General features: G+C 36.1%; 1 long non-coding RNA gene across 1 annotated transcript; it reads left to right on the forward strand.

Annotated features, from left to right (window-relative positions):
• The first annotated feature begins 10,009 nt into the window (after positions 1–10,009).
• Positions 10,010–14,019, forward strand: LOC310895914. The gene is made up of 3 exons (XR_014581050.1): positions 10,010–10,203; positions 10,577–11,038; positions 13,579–14,019. It is a non-coding gene; the product is annotated as an uncharacterized lncRNA (long non-coding RNA).
• Positions 14,020–14,223: the final 204 nt, after the last annotated feature.

Genomic DNA, 14,223 nt, shown 5'->3' on the forward strand with positions numbered 1-14,223 from the left:
TATATTAATTCTTCCAAAGTCTTCCAAAATGTAATAAGATTTTGAAGAGATTTTTATATTAGTTTTAGTAAACCAGTTTAATTAACACAGTCAGTTTAAATAATGCACTTCTGTTTACCAATCAGCCCTTAGTTTTCACATTCGTAGTAATGATAATGATACTTATTCACCTCTCTGATCTTCAGATGTAACATGCAGATATAACATGGAGGTCTTTTCCAACCTTAATGATTCTATTAATCTATTAAGAAAAGGGTGGACTTGGTGCTCAGGGACATGGTTTAGTGGGTGACAATAGTAGTAGGGGAATGGCTGTACCAGATGATCTTGGAGGTCTTTTCCAACCTTAATGATTTTATGATTCTATGCTGTTGAAATACCCGAACACTTCACTTGTCAGTATCTTGGTACTAACATGCAGGCTACAGAAAACAGTACCCAGAAAAAAAATGTCACCTATTTTAATATAAACCTCTGACAAGGGAAAATCCAAAATGCTGTTGCCTCAGAGAGAATTTCAATCAAAATTTCACTTGAGGTAAAAGACTGAATCTTGTCTGTTAGCTGAAAGTTTCGGTGTAGACTAAACACAAAAACAAGAACTAGCATTTGATGGGAGAAGAGACAAGCAGAGTCTTAGATACGTATCTCTCCCTTTGAGCAGGGACTCAAAAATTACCCATAAAAGGTTTTTTTGTTGTTGTTATTTTTGTTGTTGTTTTGGAAAATTTAGCATGAGAAAAGTTAATGCATGCCATATTGGAATGAAAGCTCTTCTCCTATAGGTTTTTAGATGCAGTTTCTCCTTATGAGTGAAGAGCTTTGGGTAAAGGACAATCTCCACTGCTCTTAATGGAAATTCAGCAAGTACTCCCAGCCAGCACTTCAGAAATCTTGAACACTTGAATAACAGCTCTGTTTTGCTGTTCCAGTTTTATTAATTTTCACCTTCCTTCTCCTTTTTACTGTACTTACTGTACTGTACTTACTCCAATTCACCATTCTAATCTAAAAACAAACAAAAACAGCAACAACAACAACTAAAACAACAGCAAAACAAACAAACAAACAAACCCAACTTAACAATTAAAGAAACTTTCATTAGCATCTTAAAATTAGTGTATTTGAGGGAATTACATTAACTTGCTCTGAGGTGCTGTCTTACCTGCACTGGTCAGTGTGCAAGAAGATTACTACTTTGTCATACATCTTCAAAACTGCTTTAGAAAGTAATGCGCATGGGCCACATTCAAAAGGAGCCTAAATAACCTTAAGGGAGAATTGATTCATATGTGTCTTCAATTTCCTCTGCTCCTACATTCGAAAGAGTGAAACCTAGATCTAGGTGTATATTTAAGACCCAAATACCAACTGTGGCTGCATTTCAGACTTGCTGCGTGACCTTCAGCAAATCATTTAATCTGTTGGTGCTGCAGGTTCCCCAGCTGCAAAATGGAAGTAACTCTTACTTTCTATTGAGAATCTATGCAAATGGAAAATGATGCATGAGAGTTAAAATATTCTTGCAAGGTAAAAAGAATGAATCTAAAAGGAATGCACATGAATCTCCTTCTTACCCATTGGACTTACATTGGCATTTATAGAACATGTGTTGACATAATTAACATACCGCAAGAAAAGCAAGAGTTGTAAAGCTCAGGTTGACCAATAAGTAAAGATACAAACATTTTAGCAAAATAAGAAAAATGTACTTGAAAATGTTAAGTTTGATGGTTTAACATCAGTCCAAATTAAATTAATTCCTGGGAAATATATTTTGGATAAATATCAAATAAATACCTTTAGATGGAAAGTTTGAAATAGGACTTAGTTGAACATCGTTAATGGTGTGGCTTCTCTCAGCATTGATTAAGCTCATTGGCTGTGAGCAAGAAGTTTACCCAGCAAGTGATTTTTTTTTTTTTTTCACAAGCAGTTCTTGTTTGAAAGGGATAATTGTGCCCAGCAGATCTTGTTTCTAATGCTTCTTATATATAGTGAAATACTGTAATTTAACAGCTTGCTGGGGGAACAAGAATTTGTTCCAGTTCCTGATTTAAATGTTTATGCTAATTGCTATTTATTGGCTCAGATGCAAATGATAGGTTGGCCAAAGTGAAATTTTATGACGAGCAAACTCCCCCCTTTTGTGCAAATTGAAAAAGTGAAACAAGAAGAGGATGAAATGAGCCGAAGATGGTCTTAATGGCTGCTTTTTAATGGGGAAGATAAAATTAAGACTGATTTACGTGGCCAACTCCCCTGTTTTCTCTTATCAGCTCATTTGGCAGGAAAAATGGAAAAGTAATTGTTCCTCTTTCAATGTGGGCCTCAAACCATTATTTATTGGCTGAAATTAATCGCTGTTTATCCTTCATTCACGTGGAAACCGCTCTATCAGCATTATGAACCCCAGCAACTCAACTAGTCCCTTGCAATTTAGTCAACAGCAAGCACAGATCCTGATGAGCCGTGCCTTAATTTTCTGGGCTGTGGGAGTTAATGAAGACTCCTTTCTTAGGTGGACATATTTGTATTTCTACAACATTAATAACAAAGGCCCACACTTTCTCTTCTTCAGCATGTAAACTTTTTTTTTTTTTTTGGTCTTTAATAGAGAAAAAGAAAGCCTATTCTTAAAGCTGAACAGGGATGAAAGAGAACAGAGAGTGAAAAATGGTATTTCCTCTCACAGAGCAGCTCCTTTTGAGCTGAAGAATGTGTAAGGCAGCTCTCTGACCCTTTTAGAATATGTCTTCTGTTATGAAATGTGTAGTACCATTACAATGGTTTACCTCTGAATAGTGTTTTTATTTATCCTTTTCCCCTTAGGTCTTATCTCCATTGTATCCACTTTTCAGACTGGTACTTTCACTATACTGGCTGCCCATGCATTTAATGCCAAAAGGAAACTATGCATCTGGGACAGACACAGCTGTATCTTATCTAATTCTGCCAAAGGGGACCAACTGGTGCTGGCAACATGCAGTTCAGACAAGTCTTTTCCCACTTCTTTTTTGAGATGATGCAAAGTATCACCTAGCTCTCATTTCCACATAGCCAGGAGGAGAATCAAACTCTTGCCTTTGCTTTCCATTTTTTTTTTTATTTTTTTTCCCCAGACCCAGAATGCCCTTTGAAATGAGATGTTTGATTTCACTAGCAGTGGCAGCTGCTGGCTTAAAAATATCATCAATAAGCAGATACAGTTTACATCATAATCAAACGAAAAGAGGATTGTTAAGCAGAGATCACAGAAACTGTCAAGCTGGTTCAGGCCTAAAGTGCACTTAGTCCATTGCTGTGTCTATGACAGTGGCCAGTGGATAGGGTAAGTAAGAAAGTGTGAAGCGATCTTGTTTTCTCCCTTTGACTAAGGGCCAGTTTGATTTCTGATGGTTCAAGACAGGCTAAAAACCTGAAGCATGAGGTTTAAAAGGTTTAAGACTGGCAAAAACAGCAAAGGATGAGAAATGTGTTTCTGCTAAACATTGTTTCTGCACACCACTGTTCAGGAGCATACACGTGCTTAAATATATCCATATTCGAAAACTGTCCTCTATATTTCCATAGGACCAAAAGAATGTGTTAAAATTGAGCAAGTGTTATGTAAAGCAATGTGTGCAGCAATTTAGGCTTTAGTGATCTGTTATGTAATAATAAATATCTGTGTTGTCTTTTTTCATTAATTTTATGAGGGAGATCACTGGACCCGCTCTCTCATATTTGCCATGGCCCTGATCTAAAATTACATTGTATGTCAATAGACATCTTTCCACTGATATATATGTGTTTTGGATCTGGTTCAAGATGTGCACGTTACCACTTAAGAAGGGGCAGAGGTAGTGAATTTATCTCAGATTTGTAAACCCATTAATGAATTTCCACACCTGGTTTATGCTTAGCTCTCTTCCTAGAGATAGGGCAGGAATCTGCCACATACATGTGAGGCTGATGTTGGTATCAAAAGCAATAAAAAAAAAAAAAAGTGAATTTGTAGATGAACATTTCTGCCATCACCAATATATGATTATAAACCTTAAGGTAATAGAAGCATAGTTTTCCAATAAAAATGGGAAAATAAAAAATTGTAAAATAAAAAATAGGAAATATTCTTAAATTAGGATTCTATGGACAAGGAGGGGATTCCCATGTTTTTGGACATGATCCAGCAGAAAAAACTTGTGCACATGTACTGCTTAACCCCAAGCAGGTTGGGAATATTGATCTTGCAACAGGTTACATAATACAGCAAAGGCACAGTTTTTGGCCAAAATTTGAAGTGGAAGGGAAATAGTATTTATGTGAATAAGCTGACAAAGCACACCTCCTAAGCCTGGTTTATTCTTCATTACTGCCAGCTTGATGTTCATCTTCACATGTACCAAGAGAAGAAAATAACAAACTGTACACAAATGCAACTTTGGAAATACTCCATTTGGGTTCTGTACTCTCACTGGCACATATAAGAAGGTTTTTACATTTTGTTGCTTGTCTAAACTATGGCCTTGATCCTGCTTTCAGTTAATTCAGTGGGAGCTTTGCCATTAACTTCAATAAAAGCAAATTTAGACCCCAAAGCCATTGACTGTGGCTGTGTTACAGATCACCTCTGCTTATTGGAACATACTTCTTTTTTTTTCTAATTAAAGATAAGCCTGAGTCCTGGAGCTAATTCTGATTATATTTTGGACCAGATGTCTGAACTTGACTGCCAAAATGGGACACATAATCTTGTACATAAAAGCTTCATTGAAAGTTTGAATTTCAGTGATATTGACCATTCAGTGAAAGCCAGTACATACAATATTATGTACCTGTGTGTGGTGTACCCGTGCTTTCTGTCTTGAGTGCAGGTTTATGTGTCCTATTTCACCTGTAAGTTGAATCCAAGGTCCTGAGAAAACCTAGAAAGATACTTCTGGATCTGGAACCTAGTTCAACTTCAGTTTTGAAGCTAAGTACTATTTCTAAGTCACAAGATTATCAAACCATAAAGTTACATATTTCCTGAGGAAGATTCTTTCATATCCATTGTATCCCAGTTGTCTTTATTAAAGATGAGTTAGTTTATCTTATTTTTTAGAAACACTGTATGTTTGTTTTGTGTTGTCAGGGAGTTCAGCATGCATGGAGAATTTCAATGAAAAGGAAAGGCTGATCTTTCATTTTCCAGCAGACATAAAATTAGTCATCAGTACCAAGTTGAGTTCTTGACTGCTAGTAATCATTCTTGTCAGTGCAGGAATGTGCGCTTCTACTCTGTCAACCAAAGTACTGTGTCTTTAACATGAAAGATATGGCAAACAATAGATGTGTTTAACTTTACTTCGACTTTGCCAGCTTTTCAACTATGTCATTAAGTTCAACAAAGTTGAAGTTAGCTGAAGACTCAGAATCTTTTCAGTGGTAAAAAGCTTTTTTATATTATTTTTATGATTACAATGTTAAAATGATGTAAGATTGCTCCTACCCATTTAAGATTATTCTCATTAGTTTTCATAATTATTAGAGTCCACTTAAGTAATTTATGGGTGGACCTTTAATATAGTCATACCAATAATTGAATCCTCTTTGGCCTTGCAGACCATAGTGCTTTCCGCCTAAATTTCATAATTGATACTGAATACACTGTGATGTCACAGCTCTTTGGAGATGCAGGAGCCTTGAAGGGATCTGGAACTGTGCTCTTTTTTATTTTCTTTGTATTCTACAGAGGCACTAGGTACTTAAGGACCACAACATGGTTATTTGCAGGTTAAAATCTTGCGTGGAAGAGTTCATACCAAAATATAGTCTTGGTAGAAAAAGATATTTCTGGGACAATGCAAGGTATTTGAATGGAAAACTACCCAAGGAAAGTAAACCACTGCAACTGCTGTGGATGCCTCTTACTGATGTTTTGGATAGGAGCTTTGCCCTAGATTGCTGACATTTGTATATACAGAGAATACACCTGTATGGATAACGCACCCATATCCATTTAACCAGAAATGTTTATGCGGTTTGAGATCTGCTATCATTTTTTGATCTAAGATAGCACACTCAGAGAAGTGTGTCATAGTCTAGCTCCAAAGCAACCAAACATAACTTATATGTGAATGAATGTAACCTCTCAATAAATATTCTGATTCTTGTGTATCTATGACCTGGAAAATTCCCCAGGCTCTGTTTTACTCTCTTAGGGGATCCAAATCCTAAGTAACATTTCTGTCTCCCTCAGAAGTCTGGGGACCAATACCCTGTTGCACTGTACCTTGTACTGTAATTCAACCTATACAAAAGGAGTGCAAAATACTGCAGGCTCCATTTTGATATTTACTTCAGTGTAGATCTATCAGTTCATACCACCAGAGATGATGACTCTGTATTCTAATTTGGCAGCTTTTTAATCTCACTTTGTGCTGGAGAAATAGATGTAGAGTCGACAGTAATGGGAGAAAAAAAATAGTACTTTTTGTGTATTTGATGGTGAAATCATTTCATTTCAGATCTCTACTCCTCAAAACAATTGTAATAATATTTTCCTAACAGGAATGTTGGGAAAGCTTTGTCTTTCAGCTTGATTGCTAACTCATTTGAGAATAGCAACCTGTCTTGTCTTTGCTAGGATTTTATCAACTGTTTATCTCCAGCTAATGGACTCAAGTTGAACCCACCTTTTTCCCTTAACACAATAGGGTCCTTAGGGAGGGAGGAATCAATTAAATTTTCACATACCTCTATCCTCTTAGTTTCTGAAGGCAAAGTTATCCTAGCTGGGCTTACTGAAACATAGACAGCCTCAGTGCAAAGTAAGATGGAGGACATTGCTGCTGAAACCTTTTCATTGCAATAAGAATGTTTAGTGATGGGAACTCACCACACACACTGCACATCCTGGTACTCTCTGAGCTGTATTGGAAGCTGGGGTTAGCAACACCCAACTGCTTTTGATGGATGTTGCCTGTGGCTCTCTCATTCCAGGTATGCATCAGTCTGTTGTTTACCTTGCAGGACCATTCATCTTTAAGAAATCAAGGAATTCTGGATCAGAAATTAGATCACAGCTTTACGCATTTGCCAGTGTTGAAACAGAAACACAGGTCTGAAAGTTACAAGTGATTCATGCTTTCAGAGGGGGACAAACCAGACTGGAGCCATTAGGCCAGAGATTCTGTATGATTTTTGGGAAAGGAGCTTTAAATACCTATGACACCTCAGAGTGAAATTGGGACCTCTTTTGAGCCCAGCCCTCAGGCAAGCAGATGCAGCCAAAAGCTGTCTCACCAGGCTGCCATACAATGCTATACTGTTCCTATATGCTCTCCTTTCTGTTCACATCTATTCCAGTGCTGGCTGAAAAAAGATCTCAACATTTTTTCCACGCATCTACACCCTGGATAACCTAAACTACTACAAGAGTTATAGCAGATATTTTGATCTGGGCTACAGCGTTCAGTGGAGTTTAAATGAGTTTAAATTAAGGGACAGTCTAGCCTCTGTTTCTCAAGCACATAAACTTTATCTTGATTTTTTTAGAAACAGAACAAGAGGTAGGACACAAATAGGAGGGATACCACCAATGGTCCTGAAGGCTAAATTGTTTGTTTGTTTTTTTGTTTGTTTTTTAGGTAAAAATTATGAAAACTCATCCAAATAATTTATCCAGTCTCTTGCAAATTGTAGTAGTGTATCCACAGCCTATAAATAAATAAATAAATCTTCATGTATTTTGAATGAAGTACCTGATTTTTTATGTGGTGCCATTTTATTCTAGTATGATGTGAAACACTGGCAATGAATCTCTAAGCACTTGCCCAGTACAGCTCGTGAGTCTGTAGATCTCTGTCATAACTCCATTAACAACCTTTCTTCCAGATCGAGAACTCCTACTTGATTCAGTCATCCCTACTATAAAATGCACAGAATGCTTTGTCCAGATTTGCTTCCATTCTCCGAACAGTTTTGAGCTCAGTAAGTTTTTTTTTTCTTTTTTTTTCTCTTTTTTTTTCTTTCTCTTTTTTTTTTTTTTCCCTAAGTAAATGGGACTCACAATTTATACAGTATACAGGATGAATGAACAACAGGACTTCAGACTTCTAACATTAATTGTTAGACAAACTATGACAAATGGTGCTAAATATTCCTATAACCCAAAGATTAATTCCTCCCAAAAAGCTCAAGTTATATTACTACTCCTTTTTACCTTTGATAGCAATGCTTTTGTATCTCACATGGATCTCCTTGGTCCAGGGAAACATCTTGTCAGACAATATTTTTCATCATTAAGATTTATATGTGAAAACCAAAAATCACAACTGAACCAATAGTTGTCAGACTGTCCAGCTTATCACTTCTCCTTGACAAGGTTTTGTATGCTAGCAAATAGGTTTCAAAGAATAAATTTCCTATTTTAAAATCAGAGAAAATGCATTTAGTCATGTAAAATAAATCTTTGACAGTCTGTCAAAATACAAATTTATTCATTTATTTTATCATGGTACATAATTTGATATTTTTACAGATACTAAAAGATTTACAATGAGATTATGAAAAAACTGATTTTAATTGAAGGCTGAAAATAAATAGGATCTCAAATGTCTCAGTCCAGATTCACATTTTTTTTTTTTTTTTTTTGCATTCTGCATTTTACTCACGTGTCACTTTATTCAGGGGCAATTTTTCATGTGAGGAAATTACCTACATCATGTTCAATAGGGAAATAGATATTACCTTTTTAATAAACACTCTAGGTTTAGGATTTCCTAAAATTTCTAAAGTGTAAAATGGTTGTAAAATATCTCAGTGGCTGTTTAAAATGGGTCTACCTAAATTTAACTAGGTGTGTTTGGGCTTCAGGAAAAAAAAAATAATATATATATATATATACATATAAATATTATGGGAATATAATTATATATATTACGAGAATTACCTTTTCAGTTTTTTGTTTTCATTTCTTATTCTGACAGACAAATGTATGTGTAAAACTTAATTTCCATATGTAGACTCATAGGCTTTAAACAGTTGAATATATCCAGTGCTTATAACTTTCATATGCAATGTGGGGGTCATCATTCAGTCCACACTCAGGTGTGGTTCATGATGTATCTTCAGCGAGTGTTTATGAACAGACCTTTTGTAAGCTGCTTTTTCTTTAGGGAAAGCCAATTTTATTCTTTTACAATTTCCCTCCTTGGTGCATCTGATGAAAGAACCTAGGTATTATGCTTCACCTGGCAAACCTGATCTGCAGCAAACACAGCATTACTGTGATGGTAACGTGCACAGTAACTTGTGCTTGTGAAACAGTAACATGCATGGTAACATGCCTCACTTGTGAAGAAGGTCTCAATGGCAGAAAGAAATATGACAGTCAGTGGAAAGATAACTTAATTCTCAGGACTGCAAAGCAGATGTCAATCCATGGTACAAACATAACTTTGCAAAACACTCCCACTCAGCAAAAGCTCCAGAAGCTTCTATGAACTGTCCTTAAATATACATTGAGTACAAATGAACTCAAAAATATTTTTGTTGTAAAGAGATTCATAGCTGAAGTAATACGGTGTATGTAAGTTTAGAGAGCCTGTGTATAGGAGTAACACACCAATCAATGTAACGTATCACAAAAGCAGAAGAGTGCCAAACAATGAACTCTTAAGGGAAGAATTTGCAATGAAATGCTAACTTCTGTCAGCCTTATATAATATGTAGCCTTATGTCAGACTTAATAAAATATGCATTATAAAACTCAGGTGGGAGCACTGGTAATGATACATCTCACACTCAAAATATTTTAGAAAACCCAGACTTTTTCTTTGCACTGTGCTCCACTGGAATCAAAACAGCCATATATAGACTCTACTTCAGGAAAGTATTTACTCCTTTTCCACAATTTATCCCTTCTCATGACAGTAAAAGGAGATTAAGGCTCAATTGACTTCAGTGATACACAGCTGTGTGAGTTTTCTAATACTGCAATACAAATATCCTTCCGGCATGACACCTCTGAGGGTGTCTGTGTTCATTAGTCCTCTGTTTTGGGCAAAGTTAGCAGTCAAGGGCTCATGGTAACAATGTGATGGTTTTGTAATGTGCTTATATGCCTTCTAGAGATAGGCCAGAATTCACAACCTCACTTGGTTGACTCTAGTAGTAGAAATATAGTTACAGTAGAAATTGCCTAGAGAGACAAAGACCAAATTTGAGCTTGCTTAGGTAAGTTAAATGTTTAATCCATTATGTCTTCACAGAATGACCAAGCTGAAACTTTATTTGAAGAAAAGTATTTATTTTTATGATAACTGTAAACAGCCTACAGAGGAAGAGATTTGTTAGTCACGGTTAATTACCATGACTTCTTTTATTTTGCAACAATGGATATTTGTTTGTATTTAAGAATGCTATTTTATCCTCATTTTGTAGATTATAGTGATTAATATTCAGCTGATGCAAGTATTCCATGGGCAAGGTTGGCTCATAGATCTAATACATTTTCTATCATTTGGTTTCTCTGTGTGCTTGTTCTTTAGTATTTTTCTAGATCTTTAGCGTTCTTGCCATAAGCAACATTATGATGATTTTGTTCCAGGTCAAAGAAACTCTGCTGGCAGCAGGAATTCTTCAAGGAATTCTTCAAGAACAGTCCCTGCTGAATTAGGACTTTTGCTAGGCTTCTTTCACGTAAATATGTTCACAAAATGAGCATAATATAGCATTGTGGTAGGATTGCTCTCAGAAAAATTCTGAAATATGGTCTTTGCTTCAGACATCTGTTAATAATAAATATTATTTATTTTATATTTATTCACTAAATATATATTCATAACAATATTTATAGTCAACAAAGTTACTTTTCAAAGTGGCTCTCATGATACCAGTCCACAAAGTACTGAGAACTTTGACCTCTGTCTGTCAAATATCCCTCCTGTTATTACAAACAATCCTATGGAGGTCAACTTGATACGGCATTTCTTGGTGGATCAGAGATGTCCTGTTGGTTTTGGAAAGCCTGCATATCATCAGTTTCACCACACAAGATAATTTCTCTCAGGTAAGAGACCTCCTCTAGAGGTTACTTTAGAATTCCAGTCAGGATTTTTCCTCCTGCTCCCTTTTGTATCCCTTGTGCTTTCTAGGGACCACATCAAATAAGATGCTATCTTTTTCAGTCTTGACAGACCCCATGGTTTATAATGAGCCATGGAGAATCTAAACTTCTCAGGATTTTCTTCTGTTTCTAAAATCTCCATTTTATCTAAGAGCTAGAGTGAATCAAAACATTTACATTTTTCATAATGAAGAGAAGTAACTTCAGCTGTTTTCAGGTTTAATCTATTGTTGCTGGAGTGTTGCTTTTGGCAGCGAGATGTTTTCCCTCTGCTCATCACCTCCCTGCCCCCAACCTGCTCACAATTATTTGTGATTTTATTGGGGGCCATGATATAAATGAAATTTGGGAATCCAGCAAAAACAAATGGCTTTTTTTTTTTTTTTTAAATCAGATAATTTTCCCAATCCAGTTCAGTGTTTTTTAAAAACACATTTTTATTATTTAAAACAGGAATTACTCAATTCCTTTAAAATTACAAAATTATAGAGTAGTTCTGAGGGCTTATTGCTGTTGCACTTGCACCATGTTTGTAAGCAATGAGTGCCAAAATGCAGTATAACTGGGCCTCTGCAATTTCCTGACAGGCCCAAGCTTTCAGGTTATTATTAAATGTCACTGCTTTTAGCTTGATGTGGGCAAAAGGTGTTGGGGTAAATTAAGTACAACAATCTCCTAGCTTCCTTTTCCTAGAGATGTTGCTAAGTTTTTTTTCTTCAACTTCCATGAGACCTGTAGGTGCTCAGAATATGGTCCAATCCAGCAAATCAATTTTCACTGTGCATCTGCCAAATATGTGGATATATGCATTAGATTTTGGCTGATGTCTCTATCTCAACATGAAAAATGTTAAAAATCACCCACCCTCCCTCAAAAAAAAAGTAGAAAAAAATAACACAGAAAAAAAGCTAATATTGGTTAAAATGTCAGTTGAATTAAATGAGATTGGTGTGATTTGTACCCATGAGGGGAGGAAAAAAAGCACAGCAGGTATGTTAGAGGTGCAAAAAAATATTGAGTTTCACACATAGCATGTAGGAGTTGACAAGTCTGCTGGCAGCTGCCTGGTCACAGGGGGCTGTGGGATCACAGGAAAATGCAGACAGTGCCTTGGTACTGAGAAATGGGAGAGAAACAGAGATACAGTAGGGCAATGGATATATCTCCTGACTTGTTAAACCTCAAATTGCTTTGGGCTTAATTCTGGGCTCCCAAAATTGGGAGAGACCAAAACAATAATTACTGAGAGAGTTAAAGCACAATGAAATTCCTCCCTTTCCATAGGTGTTACTTTGCAAGACAGTATCAGCCCCAAACTCATGGTAAATTGAGAAGCAGCAGCCAGGAAGAAGCAAAGGCAGAGTCACTGAAGCATTTGTCTGCTCAGACACCATGGCCAGTGAGAACTGGTGCACACACCTGTGTTAGGGAGAGCTGTGCTTCTTCTCCTGGGCTGGGAAAAAAACAGCCCCCCTTCTGCCTGCCTTCCCTGTAAAACCTATCTGCTATCACTTCACTTATTTCACTGTCTGACAAATACTATCTCTCTCTCCTCTTCCTTCTGCTGACATAATTTGTTAAAAATAGAGATAAACATATATTTTAGGTGCATTTGTGCATGTTGTTATGGCAATTACATGCATCTACTTGCACAGATCAGCATTTAACTTTTAAAGTGTTTTTCCTTTACATAAAGCTTTCTCATGAAGACTGATGTCAAAATTTCTTCTTTTCTGTCCATTATCTAGCCCTGTGCTAAACTCTGATTGATCACCTGGCCCTTCCTTACAACCAAATAATGGCTTCATTGTAGTGATGAATGCTATGCAGCATAAAGGCTATATATACTGGTAGCTGGTGAGACAAAGACACAATATAAATAAAAAATTAAATGCATAATCTCATTTTTTTTCAATATTAGTATGAAACTTGAGCAAGAGAACCAAAACATCAGAAAAATCAGTAAATGATCTTTATTGATAGCTAGAACTGCTGCATGTAGAAGTGGATTATTTGTTTTAACACAAAATAATTTACATTTCAAGGAAAAAAAAAGTAAAAATATTTCAATCAGAAACAGAAATATTTTTTCATGTCTTAATGATGAAATTTGTTAAGCTATGTTATTGATAATTTCTAGATGATGAAAGAAAGTATGCTATGGTAATTTTCAGTTTTGAACTATTATATTGTTTTTAAATACCTTTCCAAAATTTTATAAGTTTAATTGAAGTTCCTTTTTCTCTGCAAAACCAGATTTCATAGAAAATATTCTTACAATTAAATCTTATGCTATCTGAAGTTTTTGAACTTTTCCAAGTATTCGGTGTAATAGCTCATGATCACAGCCTAACTCTCTCTTCAACTTCAAAATGAAGGAATAATTAGAAGTTTTACTGGTCAGTCACTGAACTGCAGTTCCCCCTAAATTCCTATCAGTATCTTCTTTTTTTTTCTTTTTTTTTTTTTTCTCCAAATTACAGGTTTCTTCCTGCAATTTAAAGAATAATACCTTCCACAATTGCTTTTGATGAATTTCTGCTGTGCATCTCAGAAGATGATCCTGTATTTGTTCCTTTAACCTTGTAAAATGCCCAGAATTTCCAGTGGGTACTTCAGTGCTTATTTTATATAAATTGAAATAAACAAACTATTACGATAATGCTTATAATCATCATGATCTCAAAACTCTATCATTATTTATTGTTGTTTTTTGTTTGTTTGTACTCACCACAAGGAAAGGCTTCATTACCATCGGAACTACTTTGTGAGTAATTTGGGGGGGTGAAAGACCCCACCTCAGCACACCATTTGACCAACCACTTAGCTCTTTACATGCAGTCAAGTTTAAAAATAAGCTTTGCTGAACAGGGCTGTGATGAATCAAGCATGGTTTCCTCAGCCTGAAGATAACCAGTCAATACAACTCAACGGGGTGTTCTGGAGATAAGGCTCTGCCCAGGCTTTCCAGGAACCCACAGACAAGTTCTGGGGCTATGGGGCTTTCAGATGTCCTTCCCATAAACACTCAGCCTCGGTGTACATCCATGTGTCAGCCTGATCCAGGGCTGAGCCAGGCAATGGGGCTGCAAAGGGGTTGAAGCTGAACATTACTTTAGCCCACCTCA

This window comes from Anser anser (assembly GCF_964211835.1).
Source record: "Anser anser genome assembly, chromosome: 3".
In the NCBI taxonomy this organism is placed as follows: domain Eukaryota; kingdom Metazoa; phylum Chordata; class Aves; order Anseriformes; family Anatidae; genus Anser; species Anser anser.